Source organism: Anomaloglossus baeobatrachus, chromosome 2 (assembly GCF_048569485.1).
Source record: "Anomaloglossus baeobatrachus isolate aAnoBae1 chromosome 2, aAnoBae1.hap1, whole genome shotgun sequence".
NCBI classification, from domain to species: domain Eukaryota; kingdom Metazoa; phylum Chordata; class Amphibia; order Anura; family Aromobatidae; genus Anomaloglossus; species Anomaloglossus baeobatrachus.
Window position 1 is genome coordinate 136,707,562 of NC_134354.1, and position 22,980 is coordinate 136,730,541.

Here is a 22,980-nt window from a genome sequence, read left to right on the forward strand (position 1 = left end):
GTAATCTGATCGCAGGATCAGATCACAGTGGCATGACACTTGGCCCACACTCGCAGCACAGCGGGAGCTAGCTGTCGCATCTTAAAACCAAAAATAATTTACAAATTAAGTCAATAGAATAAAATCTTGAGTAAGATGTTGGAGGCAAGTTTCCCATGGGCAAAAAAAGAAGATTTTTACTGCTGCGTTTGTTCAGTTCAGCAAGTGTCTGCACCAAAATATTCAATAGTAATCTACTATGATTATGCCATTGTGCTGCATTTTTTAGTTGAGGTCTCCATTTTTTTTATACCTCTTTGATGCAACTTTTAAGCATTTTTTAGTGCAGAAAAAAGCAGGACGTAGCTCTGTACAATTCATTTTGGTTGAATATGTATCATTATAGTCAGCTTCTTACACTAGGTGGCGCCAAAAGTATTAAATTGTCACACAAACGGCAAAGCTGGCAGCGCTTTTCAGAGCAGATGGCGAAATAATTAACATCACAGTCATAATAAAAAAATGATGGATTATTAAATTGCATATGTCTGATGGAATAAAATTGTTCTGTACAAATGATCAACACTGGTCAGCAGGTGACAGACGTCCACTGCTTTACACAGCACAATTATACATCATATGGTCGTGTGTGAGATTCAGAAAGTCCCATATCTCACATTTTTGGAATATCAAGAAATATTGTGTATCCATAAATGCATTTTGTATCCTCGTCTATTGGGAGAACCGGGGTCACAGGACAATATTTTTTCAATGCAGCTAACATTAAATGAAACAGAAATTCCCTCTATACATTGTTAATGTGGTAAATGACTATTCTAGCTGCAAACGTCTGGTTTTGAATGCAATATCTACATAGGTGTATAGAGGCCCATTTCCAACAACCACCACTCCAGTGTTCTAATGGTATATTGTGTTTGCTAACTGTGTTAGAAGGCTAATGGATGTTTAGAAATCCCTTGAAAACCCCTTTGCAAGTATGATAGCACAGCTGAAACCAGTTTTACTGATTAGAGAAGCTATAAAACTGAACTTCCTTTGAGCTAGTTGAGAATCTGGAGCATTACATTTGTTGGTTCCATTAAACTCTCAAAATGGCCAGGAAAAGAGAACGTTCACGTGAAATTCGACAGTCTATTCTTGTTCTTAGAAATGAAGGATATTCCATGCGAGAAATTGCCAAGAAACTGAAGATTTCCTACAACGGTGTGTACTACTCCCTTCAGAGGAAAGCACAAACAGGCTCTAACCAGAGTAGAAAGAGAAGTGGGAGGCCGCGCTGCACAACTGAGCAACAAGACAAGTACATTAGAGTCTCAAGTTTGAGAAATCGACGCCTCACAGGTCCTCATCTGGCAGCTTCATTAAATAGTACCCGCAAAACGCCATTGTCAACGTCTACAGTTAAGAGGCGACTCTGGGATGCTGGCCTTCAGGGCAGAGTGGCAAAGAAAAAGCCATATCTGAGACTGGCTAATAAAAGGAAAAGATTAATATGGGCAAAAGAACACAGACATTAGACAGAAGAAGATTGGAAAAAAAAAGTGTTATGGACAGACGAATCAAAGTTTGAGGTGTTTGGATCACACAGAAGAATATTTGTGAGATGCAGAACCCTGAAGATGCTGGAAGAGTCCATCTGTCAAGCAGCATGGTGGAGGTAATGTGATGGTCTGGGGTTTCTTTGGTGCTGGTAAAGTGGGAGATTTGTACAAGGTAAAAGGGATTTTAAATAAGGAAGGCTATCACTCCATTTTGCAACGCCATGCCATACTCTGTGGACAGCGCTTGATTGGAGCAAATTTCATTCTACAACAGGACAATGACCCAAAGCACACCTACAAATTATGCATGAACTAGGGAAGAAGCCGTCAGCTGGTATTCTATCTGTAATGGAGTGGTCAACCAAGTCACCAGATCTCAACCTTATTGAGCTGTTGTGGGAGCAGCTTGACCGTATGATGCGCAAAAAGTGCCCATCAAGCAAATCCAACTGGTGAGAGGGACTTCTGGAAGCATGGGGGGAAATATCTCCAGATTACCTCCGCAAATTAACAGCTAGAATGCCAAAGGTCTGCAAAGCTGGAATTGCTGCAAAGGAACATTCTGTGACAAAAGCAGAGTTTGAAGGAGAATATTATTATTTCAAGTAAAAATCATTATTTCTAACCTCGTCACTGTCTGGATTATATTTTGTAATTCATTATACAATACATTTGATAAATAAAACTATGATTTTTCATGGAAAAGACAAAATTTTCTGGGTGACTCCAAACTTTTGAACTGTAGTGTATATATACTAGCTGTAGTGCTGGCGTTGCTCTGGATAGTATCTCTCTGTCTCTCCCACTCCCTCTCCCGCTATCCATCTCTACCTGTCTGCCTCTCTCCTTGTCTATCACTCTGTATGTTTTTCTGTTTCTCTGTCTGTTTTTCTGTCTTTCTGTCTCCGTTTGTCTCTCTCTCTATCCGTTTTTCCACCGAAATCATATTACCTCTAGTGTTGAGCGAGTAGTTGACTATTCGTACTCGTTATGCTGTTAGCGAGTATTGTCTGCTACTCGCATATTCGTTACGAGTAGCAGGCGCAATGTAAGTCAATGGGAAATACTCGCTAAGTTGCGAGTAACCCCTCGAGTTGCGAGTAACTTTTCGTGCGAGTAGCGAATAGTACGGCTTTTTGGGTTACTCACTACTTAGCGAATATTTCCCATTGACTTACATTGCGCCTGCTACTTGTAACGAATATGCGAGTAGCGGACAGTACTCGCTAACAGCATAGTGAGTGCGAATAGTTACCCACTCACTCAACACTAATTACCTCACACATAAGCTTCTTATACTAAGAATGTCCTTTGTTGCCTACAGCAACTATTAGTGACCTGTAGCTCTCAGATCCATTTACTTTAATGTAAGCAGGTTTCTTCGTGAAATAACTATAAAGGGTGTAAAGGGTATAATTTTCTCCTCAAAACATAGTGTAGGACATTCCCTGAGTTAAGTGAGGTGTCTGTGCAAGTTTGTGACTGTAAATGCGACGGTGTGGATTCCTTCCTTTAGCGGAGACACACACACACACACACACACACATATACAGACACACACACACACACACACACACACACACACACATATACATCCACACATACATATACACACACACACACACACACACACACACGCACACACGCACACACATATACAGACACACACACACACACACACACACATATACATCCACACATACATATACACACACACACACACACACACACACACACGCACACACATATACAGACACACACACACATACACACACACACACACACACATATACATCCACACATACATATACACACACATATACATACATATGCACACGCACACACACTCAGCTTTATATATTAGATATAATATACCATCTTTTATTAGCTATTTCCATAAGCTTCTATTTCAAAAATAAAAGTGACCATCTATTAGTAACCCAAAAGTAGAAGAAAGCCATTGCTTGGTAATTCTGTTAGTTTTATCTGATGAAAGGCTATTTTTATATTGACAACTTAATTAGTTGAACATTTTGTCGTCATTTTTGCAAAAATGGCTAACACGACAAAACAGGGAAGTGCCAACGACAACAACAAACCTTTGCACTGCAAGCATAATGTGACAGGTCCATCAATTTACATTGTGGGTTTTCTCCTCTGCATATGAATAGGATTTCCTAAAATCTCATCAACAAAACTGGTTCTGTTATATGCGGCTGATGTTCCAACATGAGGGTCCAGATGGAAAAGCTTTGTTTCCAGCAATTATGGACGCACCCTCTATTACCAGCCAGAAGGCTATAATCTTATAGTCACATATTTTTGGCGTTTGCAGCATCGGACTGAAAAGCAAAAAAAAACCCCAATCTCTAAAGACAACTGTCCTGCTCAGAGCTGTACATAGAAATCCAGAGATGGGGACCCCATAATGAAAATTTGAACTGAGACCTCCACGCATAGGCCCCAGGGTCCAATTAAACAGCCCATTGTATTCATGGGGCCGCAACGGTCATTAGTAATAGAGATGAGTGGGTCCGTAGAGGTTCAGTTCGCCGGCAGCAAACGAGCGTAGCTCCATAGCTTCGAGCTTGACCCGAACCCCAGATGAAGTCACTGATTGGCAGTTTCAGTCTCTCCGCCAACATACAGCTAGCCATAAGCAGAATACATCCAGGGGACAGTGGGTGGGCTTTTTCAAAATTTTGTTTTTGTTGCACACTATATGTAATCATGCTGTTGTTACCCCCTGTGTGCGCCATTCAAACACTGCAAATGGCTCGCACTGGGCTGAGCACCAAGCATACCTAAGCACAGCGTTGCTCGCACGAGTTTTGTTTTCACGTACAGCATCCAATCAACGAACCGTAACCTTGATTTTAAAATCTGGTGTTCAGTTCGAAAACCGAACCTCAGGTTCGCTAATCTCTAATTGCTAACCCCTGGGCTTCATCCCAGCAGACATCAACCCCAAAAGTATTACCCCCATTTCCACTGCACCAGGGCAATCAGGAAGAGCCAGGAAAAGCTCTGGAATTAGCGTATCTTCTGGGGCGGCTGTGGGCTGCTATTTTCAGGCTGGGAAGGGCCAAATAACAATGGGCCTGTTAATATCAGCGCTCTGCTTTACCTTTGCTGGTTACCAAAATAGGGGGGACCTCACACTGGTTTTTTAAAATTATTTATTTTTTTGTAAAAGAGCATGGTGTTATCTCTAGTTTTGATAACCAACCAAGGTAAAGCTGACAACCGAGGGTTCCAGCCTGCAGCTGTCTGCTTTACCTGCGGTGGTTATCAAAAATAGGTGGGAGCCCAGGTAATTTTTTCTGCTTTATTGTTCACAGCAGAGTAGACATGCAATAAAGCTTGTTGGTTGGCTGTGCTGTAGTCTTTGAATAAACTGTATTGTTATACGAACGGCACCCAAACTTTGACACAGACTGTGTTCAAGTTCGAGCATTGGACACTGCACTTAACTCATAGGGTTCACTCATCCCTTGTTCTAATGGATGATTACTGGACATGTGAACTTAGCCTATTTACGATAGATATGGGGATAAGAGGGGTGTCACCACACTTGATGGGGCACTTTGAGAGTGCATTTCCCAAGCTCATAGGCCCAAAGCAGACATGAGACTTGGCCCCATTAGCCGAACCCCACTCACCCTGTTCCACATTCTGGGTTCTCCATGCTCAGCTGTTATCGGTGGGAGAATAAGCAGCACTCCAAATATATACAGTAGAGACCAAAAGTTTGGACACACCTCATTCAAAAAGTTTTCTTTATTTTCATGACTCTAAAAATTGTAGATTCACATTGGAGGCATCAAAACTATGAATTAAAACATGTGGAATTAAATACTTAAAAAAGTCAAACAACTGAAAATATGTCTTATATTCTAGGTTCTTCAAAGTAGCCATCTTTTGCTTTGTTTACAGCTTTGCACACTCTTGGCATTCTCTTATTGAGCTTCAAGAGTTAGTCACCGGAAATGGTTTTCCAACAGTCTTGAAGGAGTTCCCAGAGATGCTTAGCACTTGTTGGCCCTTTTGCCTTCCCTCTGCGGTCCAGCTCACCCCAAACCATCTCGATTGGGTTCAGGTCTGGTGACTGTGGAGGTCAGGTCATCTGATGTAGCACCCCATCACTCTCCTTCTTAGTCAAATAGCCCTTACACAGCCTGGAGGTGTGTTTGGGGTCATTGTCCTGTTGAAAAATAAATGATTGTCCAACTAAACACAAACCGGATAGAATAGCATGCCGCTGCAAGATGCTGTGGTAGCCATGCTGGTTCTGTATGCCTTCACTTTTGAATTAATCCCCAACAGTGTCACTAGCAAAGCACCCCCACACCATCACACGTCCTCCTCCATGCTTCACGGTGGGAACCAGGCATGTAGACTCCATCCGTTCACCTTTACTACAAAGACACGGTGGTTGGATTCAAAGATCTCAAATTTGGACTCATCAGACCAAAGCACAGATTTCCACTGGTCTAATGTCCATTCCTTGTGTTCTTTAGCCCAAATAAGTCTCTTCTGCTTGTTGCTTGTCCTTAGCAGTGGTTTCCTAGCAGCTATTTTACCATGAAGGCCTGCTGCACAAGTCTCCTCTTAAGGCCGGGGCCACACGGGGCACTAGTGCGATGCTTGCATGACACTCGGCTCGCGCTGGCAGCACAGCAGGAGCCGAGTGTCATGCTAGTATCCCTGCGACTGCGGTCCATCCGTGCGAGCCGACCTCACCTGCGGGGGGCAGGTCGGCGCTGAGGAGGGGAGGGCCGGCGCTGCAGAGAGCGGGCTGGCACTGAGGAGGAGAGGGAGGGCTTTATCTGCCTCTCTCCTCTGTAGCCGGCTATTGCGATTCTCGCTCTGCACGCGCGGTGTACCGCGAGTGCAGTGCGATTTTTCTTTCGCCCCATTCACTTGAATGGGCGTGAGAGAAATGAGTCTCGCATTACACCTGCAGCATGCTGCGATTGTTTTCTCGGTCTGATTAGGGCTGAGAAAATAATCGCTCACGTGCGCTGACACACAGGCTAGAAATGGTCCGAGTGGAATGTGATGTTTTATCGCGCTCTACTCACACCGATTTTCTCGCCGTGTGGTTAAGGCTAGGTTCACACTTCCGTTGTTTTACATCAGTCACAATCCGTCGCCTTGAGGAATTACGGTATCCTGCAAAATATTTTGCAGGAATCCAGTTTTTCCCCATAGACTTTTGTTAGTGACGGATTGCGACTGATGATGCTGCGTTGCATCCGCTGCAAAGACTTTTTCCACTACAGCCTTATAATCTCCAGAGCAATTTTCATTTTCACCTATGTGAATTTCAGGATGAATATAATATACTAGAAGGTAGCCCGATTCTACGCATAGGGTATTCTAGAATTTACATATTGTGTAGTTAATGTATGATTTTTGTTATATATATAGATGTTGTTGTGTGTAGTTGCCAAGTGTTCTGGGTATTGTCTGGGTGTGGTGGGGGGTGAGAGCGGTGTTGTTTGTGTGTTGCGTTGTGTGTGTTGCGTTGTTTGTGGAGCGCTGTGTGTCTGTATCATTGTGTATGTGTGTTGCGCGGTTTGTGTGGGTGTGGGGTGTGTGTGTGTTTTGGGGGGAGGTATGTTTTGTGCAATGTGTGTGTTGTGCGGTATGTGCGTATATTTGTGTGTGCCGCGGTGTTTGTGTGTTGGGTGTTGTGTGTGTGCGGCGTTGTCTGTGTGTGTGGGTGTCTGTGTAGGGCAGTGTTTGTGGTTCCCAGTGTGTGTGTGGTGTGTTGTGCAGTGCGTGTGTGGCAGTGTGTGTGTGTGTGTCTGTGTGTGTGTGTGTGTTTTGGGGGGAGGTGTGCACCCCCCATCGTGCTCCATCCCCCATGCTGCGCACCCCCCATCGTGCTCCATCCCCTATGCTGCGCACCCCCCATCGTGCTCCATTTCCACTCCCCATTGTGCTCCATCCCCCATGCTGTGTACTCCCCATCGTGCTCCATCCCCCATGCTGCGCATTCCCCATCGTGCTCCATCCCCCATGCTGCGCACTGCCAAACGTGCTCCATCCCCCATGCTGCGCATTCCCCATCGTGCTCCATCCCCCATGCTGCGCACTCCCAAACGTGCTCCATCATCCATGCTGCGCACTCCCCATCGTGCTCCATCCCCCATGCTGCGCACCCCCCATCGTGCTCCATCCCCCATGCTGCGCACCCCCCATCGTGCTCCATCCCCCATGCTGCGCACTCCCCATCGTGCTCCATCCCCCATGCTGCGCACTCCCCATCGTGCTCCATCCCCCATGCTGCGCACCCCCCATCGTGCTCCACAGTCACACATCACACAGTAAACACGCACACATCTGATTGCATACACTCACACACCCCACTTCTCCCTGTGCCCACCGGTGGGCGGTCCCAGCAGCTGTGCTGCACACCGTGCTCCTCTGCCGACACTCACAGATCCGATCGCATACACTCACACACACACACTCACACATCAGAACACACTCACGCACATCCGATCGCATACACTCACACACACACTGACGATATCGCACATACGCGCTGACACAATCACAACATCCGGAGATACCACATGCTTCCGGCCATGTGATCCTCCGGCAGGTCCTGGAAGGTCACTGCACAGTATCGCCGCCGAGAAGCAAGCGATATCACGGGATGTTGTGAGTATGTGGATGCGATCTGATGTGTGTGTGTGTGTGAGGTGTGTGTGAGAGTGAGTGTGATCTGATGTGTGTGTGTGTGTCTGTTCTTATGTGTGTGCGTGTGTGTGTGTGTTCCGCCGCTGCAGGACGTGGATGCGATCTGATGTGTGTGTGAGGTGTGTGTGAGAGTGAGTGTGATCTGATGTGTGTGTGTCTGTTCTTATGTGTGTGCGTGTGTGTGTGTTCCGCCGCAGCAGGACCTTGATGCGCTCACCTCGGGGCGAGAGGCCATTCCGTGTGGGGGGGTGGAGCCTGAGTGAGCGGGCAATCCGTGCGGGGGGCGGAGCCGAGGCGAGCGGCCAATCCGTGCGGGGGCGAGGAGCCGAGGCGAGCGGCCAATCCGTGAGGCCGCGCGGCCAATCCGTGCGGGGAGGCGGGGCCATTGCGAATCCGTGAAGCCGAGCGGCCAATCCGTGCGGGGGGGTGGGGCCATGGCGAGCCCAGCGGCCAATCCGCTGTTTGTCACCGTAAGGACATGGCCAATCCGTGCGGGGGGCAGGGCCATGGCGAGCCCAGCGGCCAATCCGCTGTTTGTCACCGTAAGGACATGTCACGGTAAGGACACAATTTTGGAGCAAGACAGACAGACAGACAGACAGACAGACAGAATAAGGCAATTATATATATAGATGATAACCAATGAACAGAACAACTGGCTATTTTGGAGATGTCATTTAACCATAGTTTTGTGCAGCATAATTTACTGTTTGGATGTTTCCAATGGAAAACCACGGTTAAAACCTCGCAATGTCACAGCACATTATCCGAATATGACAAAATTAACTCTGCTTCATTGAGACATCTAACGCTGCTAAGAAAATAAAAAGTAGGAAATAAAAGGAAAGTGCAGGACTGGTGTGGATTATGCTTTCTTGTAATATTGCCTCTAGTCCTTGATGGCCACTTAAAGGCTCAACACAAAATGACAGATGATTATGCAAGAGCCCAGGTGTCTCCTGGATGGAGCAGCAGGGTTTTTTTTCACTCTGCTTTCACACAAAGGAAAAAAAGGGATCAATTTACCTTAAGTAAATACAACAGGACCTTTAACTCTTTCCTTGATCTTATAGGCCCATTGACTGAAAATCTATATAGATTTTCCCCGAATGTTCCTAGCGGAAGTGTTACAGAACAGCAGACATAACAGGGCAGTAAATCGGTCCGAGATGCATTTTCTTAACTCTTGAGAACATTTTCACGTCATTGATAAAAAGCCGTACAAGCAAATGTGACAGACGTCATGTGAATAATCTGCATACTGATGATGGGAATATTGCGCCTTTACTAAGCTGCAAATCTATATATTCAGGAAACAGCTGGTTACACTTTCCCCATGTTAATGTGTGCAAGTCACATAAAGATTACAAAATCTCGATCTGTTGATATAGATTTTTTTTTAATTTATGCCTCTTTTTTGTTTCTCTTGTTTAATTTTTTAACTTAAAAAAAATTATAATGGAAAAAAGGCAAAAAAAACTCGGAGCATTTTAACAACGGTTGGAAGCAGCTCTGCAAAAATGGGAAGGGCTGAGGAGGAGCTGGGGGTGGGAAGGGGCGATTACAAAAAAAGGCGCGCACAAGGGCTCGTGCACACAAGCGTATAATTCAGACCAGGGCTATTTTTTTTATCGGACAGGACTCAGACCCATGTTAATCAATGGGGCAGTGCAGATAACAGATTTTTTTTTTTCACTGATAGAATCTGTCTGGCTACGTTGTCACTGTGAAATCAGATGTGACTCTCCCATTCAAGTGTATGGGTGCGAGAAAAAAATAGGATGCCACAGTATAGCATTTTTACCATTCTGCAACATAAGAAACTGTAAACGCTCCTCTAAATGATTAATAGTTATTGAGTAAAAAAACATGCTACACATGGATAACAAGTGAGAGAAAAAAATCCTCTCTCTTTTCTGGATGACAATCAGACTGATTTTTTTAACCCCTTTACGATCAAGGACGTACTGGTACGTCCTTGGTTGACTCCCTCCAGTTACTGCAGGCTCCAGCGCCGAGTCGGCGGTAATCACCGCACATGTCTGTTCATCTGATCAGCAGATATGTGTAGCTAACAGGTGCAGGTGGATTGGAGATCCACCTGTGCCTGTTAAACTCTTAGATTTAGCTGTCAAATACTGACAGCGATATTTAAATGGCCTGGGCGGGAATCACATGATTCCCCACTCAAAGGCCCCGTGACGCAATCGTTGGCACCAATCTGTTGTCGTGCTAGTGCGGGGTCAGCTGATGACCCCTGATGATGCCATAACTCCTGTGAGAGCCGACAGAGCAGCGACAATAACAGCGATGCTGCTCTGGTCAGCAGAAATGCACAGGTGATCGCACTGCGCAAGCATAAAGTCCCTTAAGGGGACTAGTAAAATTAATAAAAAAAATTTAAAAAAGTTTTAAAAAATATGAAAAAATTAAAAAATCCTAAAAGTTGAAATCACCCCCGTTTTGCCTTATTGAAAATAAAACAGTTGAAAAAAGAAAAAATATACACATATTTGGTATCGCCGCATTCAGAAATGCCTGATCTATCATCATATTAATTCATTTAATCTGATCGGTACACAGCATGACGAGAAAATTATTCCAAAACGCCAAAATAACATTTTTTGTTCGCCTTAATATACAGTACAGACCAAAAGTTTGGACACACCTTCTCATTCAAAGAGTTTTCTTTATTTTCATGACTCTAAAAATTGTAGATTCACATTGAAGACATCAAAACTATGAATGAAAACATGTGGAATGAAATACTTAAAAAAGTGTAAAACAACTGAAAATATGTCTTATATTTTAAGTTCTTCAAAGTAGCCACTTTTTGCTTTGATTACTGCTTCGCACACTCTTGGCATTCTCTTGATGAGCTTCAAGAGGTAGTCACCGGAAATGGTTTTCCAATAGTCTTGAAGGAGTTCCCAGAGATGCTTAGCACTTGTTGGCCCTTTTGCCTTCAGCCTGAAGGTGTGTTTGGGGTCATTGTCCTATTGAAAAATAAATGATGGTCCAACTAAATGCAAATCGAATGCAATAGCATGCCGCTGCAAGATGCTGTGTTAGCCATGCTGGTTCAGTATGTCTTCAATTTTGAATAAATCCCCAACAGTGTCACCAGCAAAGCACCCCCACACCATCACACCTCCTCCTCCATGCTTCACGGTGGGAACCTGGCATGTAGAGTCCATCCGTTCACCTTTTCTACAAAGACATGGTGGTTGTATCCAAAGATCTCAAATTTGGACTCATGAGACCAAAGCACAGATTTACACTTGTCTAATGTCCACCCCTTGTGTTCTTTAGCCCAAACAAGTCTCCTCTGCTTGTTGCCTGTCCTTAGCAGTGGTTTCCTAGCAGCTATTTTACTATGAAGGCCTGCTGCACAAAGTCTCCTCTTAACAGTTGTTCTAGAGATGAGAAGGTGTGTCCAAACTTTTGGTCTGTACTGTGTATATTATATATATTTATTTTCAAACTGTAATAACAGACATTCAAATCATTGCATTTACATAAAAATGGTATGATTAAAAACATCAGCTCAAGACGCAAAAAAAATAAGCCATCACTAAAGCCCAGATCCCAGAAAATGAGAACACTACGGGTCTCGGAAAATGGTGACAAAAGTGATATTCTTTTCTTGGACAAACTTTCTTGATTTTTTTTCACCCCTTAGGCTACTTTCACACATCAGTTTTTTGCCATCAGGTTCAATCCGGAAAAAAACGGGTAAAACGGATCCGGTACCGCATCCGTTTATTCCCCATAGACTTGCATTGTTACCGGATTGTACCGGATGGCTTTGCGTTGCATCCGTTTTTTTACGGATGCGGCAAAATTAGTTAAAGCGGCGGCCGGAGGCAACGTAGCTTGCAACGTTTTTTTGTCCGGCAAAAAAACCGCATCGCGCCGGATCTGGCGCGATACGGCGTGTTTTACAATAGAAGCCTATGGACGCCGGATCCGGTGTAATGCGGTAAAAAACGGATGCGGCCGCCGGATCCGTTTTTCTAAACTGAGCATGCTCCAATGTAATTAACAAAACGGATCCAGCCAAAAAACGGACGAAAAGGATGCAAAAACGGATGCAAACCGTATCCACCGGATCCGTTTTTTTAACGGATCCGGCATAACGGATCCGTTAAAAAACGGATCCGGTGGATACGGTTTTCACTTTTTTTTCAGGATCCGTTGGATCAGGAAAAAAAAGGACTGTGCCTGAATACAGAAAACTGATGTGTGAAAGTAGCCTTAGAGAAAAGAAAAAAACTTTGGTTTCTGCGAACTCTTAGTGACCTGAAGCATCATACCGACTTGTCAATTTAACTACCGTATATAGTGAACATGGTGAAAAAAACCCCTCAAAACAATCATGAAATTGCACTTTTTCCCTATTTCTCCACATTTGGATTTTTTTTCCGTTTAAACCTAAGCCCTCTGTTTGATACTCACCTTCTGGCAGTTTCACCTTCTATCCCCGCCGCGATGTTTGTCTCCAGTGATTTGTGACCTGCCAGTAGCTGCAGTGTTCCATGGAGCGTGGCGGCAGTCACAACTCAAAACAAGTCTACGAGAGCCTCATTCTAGCTCCTGTAGACTTGTGTTCAGTGCTTGTGACGTAACGTCTGGCCAGGCAAAAGTTCCAGTCACAAAATGGTACTGCAGGACCCAAGCTGTGCCGAAAAAGCATGAAAATGCTGGAGGGCGAGTAAAAGATCAAAGGAAAGAGGTTTACAGTTAAAGAGCCACTCCAGCACTTGGAAAAACAAACAAACTGCTGGAGTGTTGCTTTAATTATGCAAATGAACAGATACAGTGCCTTGCGAAAGTATTCGGCCCCTTTGAATTTTTCAACCTTTTCCCACATTTCAGGCTTCAAACATAAAAAATGTTAATGTTATGGTGAAGAATCAACAACAAGTGGGACACAATTGTGAAGGTGAACGAAATATATTGCTTATTTTAAACTTTTATAAATAACTGAAAATTGGGGCGTGCAATATTATTTGTCCCCTTTAAGTTAACACTTTGTAGCACCACCTTTTGCTGCAATTACTGCAAGTCGCTTGGGGTATGAGTCTATTAGTTTTGCACATCGAGAGACTAAAATTCTTGCCCATTCTTCCTTTGCAAACAGCTCGAGCTGAGTGAGGTTGGATGGAGGCGTTTGTGAGCAGCAGTTTTCAGCTCTTTCCACAGATTCTTGATTGGATTCAGGTCTGGACTTTGACTTGGCCATTCTAACACCTGGATACGTTTATTTGTGAACCATTCCATTGTAGATTTGTCTTTATGTTTGGGATCATTGTCTTGTTGAAAGACAAATCTTCGTCCTAGTCTCAGGTCTTTTGCAGACTCCAACAGGTTTTCTTCAAGAACGGTCCTGTATTTGGGTCCATCCATCTTCTCATTAATTTTATCCATCTTCCCCGTCCCTGCTTAAGAAAAGCAGGCCCAAACCATGATGCTGCCACCACCATGTTTGACAGTGGGGATGGTGTGTTCAGGGTGATGAGCTGTGTTGCTTTTATGCCAAACATATAGTTTGGCATTGTGCCCAAATAGTTCGATTTTGGTTTCATCTGACCAGAGCACCTTCTTCCACATGTTTGGTGTCTCCTAGGTGGTTTGTGGTAAACTTTAAAGGGAACCTGTCATCAGAAATTTCGCCCAAAAGCTAAAAGATTCCCCCTCTGCAGCTCCTGGGCTGCATTCTAGGAAGGTCCCTGTTATTATTGTGCCCCATGTGAGACCAAAATAAAGCCTTTATAAAGTTCTACCTTTTTGTATGCAGCTTCTGTAAATGTGTCACGGGGGCGGGCTCTCTGCCGTCCGTTATTCTGCCTCCTGGTCCTGTATGCCGCCCCCATCGCTCCTTTCCATATCTGATGCACCGCCCACTGCTCCAGCCATCCCCGCGCATGCCCAGTGCCAGTCTCACAGGACTGAGCAGTGTGACCGCTGGTGACGTGTGCGCAGGCAAGTGATTATGGACGGGACTGTGACTGTTATCAGCAAGTACCCGGCCATAATCTCTTGAGCGCGCAAACCTCTCCAGCATTCACACTGAGCTCAGTGTAGATGCTAGACTGTATGGGCTGCTTCCAGGGATGACGTCCCTTTGTCATGTGATAGGGGCGTGTTCGAAATACTATCACGTGACAAAGGGACGTCATTCCTGGAAGCAGCCCATACAGTCTAGCATCTACACTGAGCTCAGTGTGAATGCTGGAGAGATTTGCGCGCTCAAGAGATTATGGCCGGGTACTTGCTGATAACAGTCACAGTCCCGTCCATAATCACTTGCCTGCGCACACGTCACCAGCGGTCAAACTGCTCAGTCCTGTGAGACTGGCACTGGGCATGCGCGGGGATGGCTGGAGCAGTGGGCGGTGCATCAGATATGGAAAGGAGCGATGGGGGCGGCATACAGGACCAGGGGGCAGAATAACGGACGGCAGAGAGCCCGCCCCCGTGACGGATTTACAGAAGCTGCATACAAAAAGGTAGAACTTTATAAAGGCTTTATTTTGGTCTCACATGGGGCACAATAATAACAGGGACCTTCCTACAATGCAGCCCAGGAGCTGCAGAGGGGGAATCTTTTAGCTTTTGGGCGAAATTTCTGATGACAGGTTCCCTTTAAACAACACTTTTTATGGATATCTTTGAAAAATGGCTTTGTTCTTGCCTCTCTTCCATAAAGGCCAGATTTGTGCAGTGTACGACTGATTGTTGTCCTATGGACAGACTCTCTCACCTCAGCTGTAGATCTCTGCAGTTCATCCAGAGTGATCATGGGCCTCTTGGCTGCATCTCTGATCAGTCTTCTCCTTGTTTGAGATGAAAGTTTGGCTGGACGGCCGGGTCTTGGTAGATTTGCAGTGGTATGATACTCCTTCCATTTCAATATGATCGCTTGCACAGTGCTTCTTGGGATGTTTAAAGTTGTGGAAATTGTTTTGTAACCAAATCCGGCTTTAAACTTCTCCACAACAGTATCACAGACCTGCCTGTTGTGTTCCTTGGTCTTCATGATGCCATCTGCGCTTTAAACGGAACACTGAGACTATCACAGAGCAGGTACATTTATATCGAGACTTCATTACACACAGGTGGATTATATTTATCATCATCAGTCATTTAGGACAACATTGGATCATTCAGAGGTTCTCAAAGAACTTCTGGAGTGAGTTTGCTGCACTGAAAGTAAAGGGGCTGAATAATATTGCACTCCCCACTTTTCAGTTTATTCTTTTTTACAAAAGTTTAAAACAAACAATACATTTTGTTCAATTTCACAATTGTGTCCCACTTGTTGATTCTTCACCATAAAATTAAATTTTTAATCTTGATGTGTGAAGCTTGAAAAATTCAAGAGGGCTGAATATTTTTGCAAGGCACTGTACATGAAAAAGGTGACATGTGCCATATAACAGAGGGACACAACATTACACCTGCTCACAGTATGTACCCTCCTGCTTATACAGGGACCATGGCTCCTGTGTCTTTTCATGTAACTTTTTATTTGTATACTTAATAAACGTGAATATATTATGGATTCTACCATTCACTTCATATGTTCTGGGTGTTGTATTTTTCTGTATTCACCTACACTTTATGTTTTACCATATGTTTTGAAGTGCAATCCAATATAGAATAATCATTCAATTGATTTAATCCAGTTTTCCCGTATATAGATGTGGTGAAGAACTGGCTGAATAGAATCTGCAACAACTCAGAAACACATGTATACAGGCAATATTTTTATTTCTGTAGAAGAATAGAGTGATTAAACTAAATATTTGTTTATGGAAAAAGTGACATGTAAAATGTAATAACATCGCTTTGTACAAACTGGAAAATGTGCAGTAATTGGTTGATGCAATGTCCTGTCTCTCTGGGACATCCAACATTCTTACAACACAGCACAAGGAAGGGCTTCACTCATTCTTCTGATGTGAACTGCCCCTTTAAGAGATATCCCTGGCATTCTATTGTCATGGTCCCTGCAGAGTGACTGTGTTGGCCAACCATAATCAACCATAGGAAACTGCATTACGGCAGCCTGCAGCATTGCTCTGTATGTGGGCTGCATCCTAACCACAGCCTGGGTCTGCGAGTACTGATACAGCCACGCCGGAAACATAAGATATGGAGGGATATGACTGGGTATATCTGCTCAGCCTGATATGAGCTGGTATTTTAGGGTCACTTCCATGTTAACGTAGAAATATGACTTTACTGCGTATACTTCTGCACAGAGCAAGATGTGATTATATAGTAGGAAAGGCTACAGCCATCATCTGCCCTGATCATTGTGGCTATATGGACAATATCTGTGATATTTGTAAATACAAGAGAAACAATGATGAACAATATGCTACAATTCTAGTTCGCATTCTCACACGGCATATACAGGGTTAACCTCGCCTGCAAAGAGGAAATTCGGTGTTATTTTTATGGAAGTGAAGCATCAGCGTGTATCGGAAGTGGGTTTGGGGTGTTTGTTACATGGAACATAAAGACCAGCAGCAGCCGTGCCCCTCGTGGCTCCGCCAGATGACACCATGACATCATCGCTCTGCAGATTCCGATTAATAAGGGGGAAACCCAATTGCTTCATTTAAATCCTCCCTGGAGAAGAACGACCAATGAAAACCCCCGATGCAAAGCGGAAGCGACTCTTAACCCCTTATGAGACCATACATACAACATACAGTGAATTATAGAAGATTATACATAAAGGCATAAAAATGCAACCTGAAAATAGCAGCATTTGCAGCCACGCGGAGTCTGGGAAATATTGTACACATGCCCCCTAATCCCACTCCCACGCCGTCCTGTCAGCGCCTTTGTCCTGTCCGACAGCTGCCATCATGCCTGAGTAACGGAGCTTCAGACACTTATTGAAAGACATAAATTATTCATTCTCATTTTGAAGGCTTTAGAATTTGTGAACTTTGGAGAGCCCTCAGCATCATTGCTGCACAGGGGGGGGGGGGGGGGGGGGGGGGGAAATCGGTGTGTATCCCCTGAATGTCACAGGGGGGCTCCCCACTCAGGAGCCTTTGAAGGGGGGTTACCTGGGATTAGACAATGAATCTTCTTTTTTTTTTTTTTTTAATACATAAACCGGGTCAGGCGACCATATTTTTTAGAAAATGGGTCCTTTTGCTAATCAGAGTTTGATCAGAGTCATCCGATTTTCTAGATTGTGGAGAAAATAGAAAAAAAAAGCCTCTTTCTTCTCCATTCTGTCAGCGCGTGAAAACTTGACGTCAGCCGAGTGCAGTCCGAGTTTTTGAAAGGACCCATTGACTTGCATGGACGAGTGCGATCCGATAATCGCATGCAACTTGGACATGCTGCAATTTGTTCCTCGGTCCGAGGAAAAAAAAATGGACATGTGCACAGCCTCATAGAATAATATTGGTCTGAGTGTAATCTGATATATTGTCGAAGCACACTCAGACCAAAAATACAGTTAATCGACCCTAGCCTAACTCTTAAGCGTGCTTTACACACTACGATATAATTGCCGATATCGCTAGCGAGCGTACACGCCCCCATCTTTTGTGCAACAAGGGCATATCGCTGCCCGTCGCACACAAAATCGCGCACCTCCGTCACACAGACTAACCTGCTCTGCGATGTCGCTCTGGCTGGCGATCCGCCTCCTTTCTAAGGGGGTGTGTCGTTCGGCGTCACAGCGACGTCACACGGCAGGCGTCCAATAGAAGCGGAGGGGCGGAGATGAGCGGGACGTAACATCCCGCCCACCTCCTTCCTTCCGCATAGCCGGTGGACGCAGGTAAGGAGATGTTCGTCGCTCCTGCGGTGTCACACACAGCGATGTGTGCTGCCGCAGGAGCGACGAACAACATCGCTAATGAGAGGTAAACGATTTTTGGTTTCAGGACGACCTCTCCACGGCAAACGACTTTGGCCGCTTTTGCGATCGTTTTAGGTTACTGGTAAGTGTCACACGCTGCGATACCGTTAATGACGTCGGATGTGCGTCACTAACGGCGTGACCCCGACGACAAAACATTAACGATATCGTAGCGTGTAAAGCCCCCTTTAGGCCGGCGTCACACTTGCGATTGAAAAATCGGTCTGATTCTCATGCCTGAGAGTAGGATGAGCTATGCTATGTCTGAGTGTTGATCCGTGTGCAATGCAATTGCAATGCGAGTCTGTGATTTTTCTCATGATAGTAGTCCGTGAGCAATCGGTATTCAATCAGTATTTAATCCGTTTTTTCTCAGCAGCTATTAGTCATTACAGTCATGTACAGGATCAATTACATTGTTCTCTGCTACATGATAGAATTGTATTTAGAAAAACGGATGTCACTAGGATGGTGTATGTGCCGTCCGTGCGACATCTATTTTTTTCTCGCACCCATAGACTTGCATTGAAGAGACTCGTGCGAGAAACTCACCAAAACGCAGCATGCTGCGATTTTTTTTCTCAGTCCAATTTGAACTGAGAAAAAAATAGATGGGAGCTGCCTCATTGATTAACATTGGTTCCAGTGCAAAGCGAGATTTTCTCGCATTGCACTTGTGCGAGACAATCGCAAGTGTGACGTCGGCCTTATCTATATCCTGTAAGTGATACTGTAGCTTAGCTCAATGCACTACAATGGGCCTAAGCTGTAATATCATGCACAACCATACAACGGTGCTGTACCTATCACAGCTATCCGAATATTATAAAATGGATTTGCATGTTCAAATTTGTGAGCCACTTACCTTCCACAGAAGTTAAAGGGAACCTGTGAGGTCCTGTATGCACCCAGAACCACGAGAGGTGCATATTTCTAATCCCTGTCTATCAGTCCCATCATACAGCAACATACATAAAGAAATCTTTAGGAAAAAAAGCCTAGGCCAGGGACTAGTTGCAAGGGTGTTAGTTGCCTTGGCTAGTTGGCCCTCTTAGCATGTAATCACGCCCCTGTGGGTGTGCCAACATGCTAATGAATGCGCAGCATCAGAGGCATGGTCAATCAAATCTTTCTGCTGACACCTCGCACAACACTGGATTTCGGCTCAGTGCGCATGATCAGAAGCCATGCACACTATGAAGCTGGGTTTATGCGTACCGGCTTTAAACTGGAGTAATGTGCATGACTGGAAGTCCGGGACTTCTCATCATGCACACTGAGACGAAAACCAGCAGTGGTAGCAAAGAAGTGAGAGCGACCATGCCTCCGACTCTGCGCATTCATTAGCATGTTAGCATGCCCACAGGGGTGTGCTTACATGCTAAGGGGGCCGACTAGCCAGGTGAACTATTGCCCTTGCGCCTAGTCCCTGGCCTCCTTAGCATATCATAAAGGATCTTTAGAAATACTTTTTCTAAAGATCCCTTTATCTATGCTGCTAGATGCTGGGACTGCTAGGCAAGGATTAGCAATATGCACCCAGAACTGCTCGTGGTTCTTGGTGCATATTGTACCTGACAGGTTCCCTTTAATAGAAAACTTGCTCTATTGTTAAAGACAGCATTTGTTTCGAATGTACTGAGACTCAAACTATATAAACCTGTTATGATCAGGAACCATGGAAGACCACCACAAATCATTGGCAAAAGGTGACAAGAGCATTGGCAACTAATCTGGCCGCCATCCCCTTACTAACCATCACAACTAGAAGTAGCTGAGGAGTGAACTAACATCCTGTGCACCGCGAACCCAGCCGGAGAACTAACTATCCTAAAGGTAGGAAAGATGAATAACTCTCTGCCTCAGAAAATAGACAAGAATAGCAAGCCCCCCACATTCAAAGACTGCGGTGATATAGGAAAACACAATACACAGATAGATGACAGGATTAGTAAAAGGTGAGGCCCCCGCTGACTAAAATAGGAAAGGACAGGAAAGGGACTGATGGTGGCCAGAGAAAAACCCTGCAAAATACCAACTTCCTGATAGTACAAAAAGGCCCTCAGATCGCACGATCTGAACTCCGTCCTATACCAGGTGCCCTTGTCATACCAATGAACAGAAAACAAGAATCATAACAAAGTCAACAAGCCACAAACACATGGACGCAAAGGAGCTATACTCCACACAGAACTGCAGGGAGTTCCCCAACAATCCACTGAGGGGGAAAATCCTTGCAAGCGAATAAACTGAAACCAACAAATGACAAACCCAGATAAACAAAAGAACCAACAATAAATAAAGAGCAAGCACTTATCTGGGGAAGATGTGGTGTAGAGCAGGATTAAGCAGGCTGGAGATACAAAGAACAACTGACATCCGGCAACAGCCTGCAATCAGACCAGGATTTAAATAAGCAGAGAGTTAGCAAAGGAAACACCCACTGCACAACACACCTGGTCCAAGTCTAAACCATTCCTGGCCACCAGAGGGAGCCTCCCAGCAGCCAAAACATAACTAACATTCACAACATAAACCTCTGTAGGGTGAATATTCCTTAAATTATAATGGATAACTTACTGATCTAAGATGGTCCAAGAGTTGGGATCCCCAAAGTATGACTTAGCAGATCCCCATCTGAATGGTACAGAGATCGAGCATGCAGAACTCTATTTCATTCAATGTCCACGGGACTAACGGAGATAACCAAGAACAGTATTTGTCTATTTCCGGCAGTCCCATAAACAATGACGGGAGTAAAGACGAGCATCAATCTCTGCTTCAGCCAACGCTCTGCAGAACTCCATTCTCAGGATCAGTAAGGATCATTGCACACGCGGTGATTAATAAGTTATCATATGTGTTATGGGCATCCCACTGCTGCTAACAATTTGTCATGAACACCACTCACTTATGACACTCGAGCCTCAGATGCTACTGTGAAGGACGACTCCACTTCCCACACTCACTCGTAGACTCACCTATCTCAATAGGCTGACAATGAGCTACGTGCACCTCACAGCCATTTGTCACCAAACTACGCGTTTCGCTGCCAACACTCGCCGATTTAATAGGCTATGGAGACGCCTGTGCTGGGTTAACCTTTGTCAGGCTGCATAATTTTGCCAAAATTCCTCGACCCCTTATCTCGGAAGGGGGTGGAGATATTTTATTGAAATTCGGCCAATATATTCTGGACCAAAACTGTGTGAGATGTCACGAAATTTCAGCCCTCTACGGCTTTTCGAAAAAAAAAAATTATTATAATTTAAAAAGGGAATAGTTACAATTGTACCTATTCAGCCGGACGAAGGTTAAACACGAGCATACGTCATTCAGCTTTCCCGAGCACCTGATAGGTACTCTTCTTGCACTATGGCATACACAGGGTAATACAACCAAGCTATGCTCGCCCTCCGCAGGGTTTGTAGCCACGTTTAGAGCAGCAAGGAACAAAACTTATTACATTTTAGATTTAATATATAAAAAGAGAACAATGCTTAAAAAGGTTACAACAGCAGCCCTAGATCAATTGGGATTGGGTCCCAAGTTCCTACAAAAAATCTTTGCGCTATACTCTGGTCCGACTGCCCGGGTCCGGATCAATGGTATGTTGTCCTCCTCCTTTGCCATACAGAACGGGACCAGACAGGGGTGCCCTTTGTCGCCTCTGCTATATGTAATTGTTATGGAACATTTAGCGAATGCCATTAGGAAAAACGAGGACATCCAGGGGATTAGATGTGGTTCAGTTCACCATAAAGCGGCATTATACGCAGACGATTTATTATTATATGTCAGCCAACCCCACACTTCCCTACCATCCTTGATGAAGGAACTTGAACGATTTGGCCACTTAAGTAATTTTAGGGTCAATTTCTCTAAGTCGGAGGCCTTGAATATTTCGTTGCCCCAACCAGAGGTGAGTCGGATCGCCTCCAATTTCCCGTTCAAGTGGAAAACTGAGGCAGTGAAGTATTTGGGGGTGTACATTCCGGCAGATTTATCTAAGTTATACACGCTTAACTATCTAACCCTGCTAAACCGAACAATTAAAAATCTCAAATCCTACAATGGATTGAGACTATCGTGGTTCGGTAGGATGAACGTAGTTAAGATGGATATTTTACCCCGTTTTCTATACATTTACCAAACTGTCCCTATAATACCCCCAAGTGGGTTTTTTCAGAGTCTACGTTCAGCTTTGGTGCGCTTTGTGTGGGGGGGGAGGAGGCCCCGGATTGGGTTACGCTCCTTGACTCGCCTAAAGGAAGAGGGGGGAGCTGGACTCCCTGACTTTAAAACATACTTCCAGGCCTCGGCTCTGGTTCGAATGCTGGATTGGACTTACCAGAATAAAAATAAACAATGGGTACAGATAGAACAGACAGATATTCCAGTCCCTCTGGGCCATCTCCCCTGGATACCAGAATCAGACAATCCCGTGATGGGCCTGGCACCGAAATACACAAGGGACACCCTCAAAGTTTGGCATACAGTATCAAGCAAATTTGCTCCACCAAACACTCTAAGCCCCCTGTCTCCCCTCTTCTCTTGCCCTTCTTTCCGTCCTGGTTATCGGAAGAGCGCTTTTCTCGGATGGAGGGCAGTGGAGGACACCCGCGTCGGAGACATTCTTGTGAATGGTAAGCTGCCTGACTTTCGGGATATCAGATTGCGGCCTATGGGGAGAGGAGTACAGTGGTTTGAGTACATACAGCTGCGGTCGTTTCTCGATGCACGGGAGGCAGAGGGCCTGATCCGCAGAACTCTTACTCCATTGGAGGAACTGTTCGGAAGGGGAGACTCCCCGGATCATGCAAT

At 44.8% G+C, this 22,980-nt stretch overlaps 1 protein-coding gene across 3 annotated transcripts in view; it reads right to left on the reverse strand.

The window, feature by feature from the left end:
- Positions 1–22,980, reverse strand: part of LIMK1 (LIM domain kinase 1) — a 183,424-nt gene that overhangs the window by 54,231 nt on the left and 106,213 nt on the right. The gene's annotated exons all lie outside the window — the stretch shown is intronic.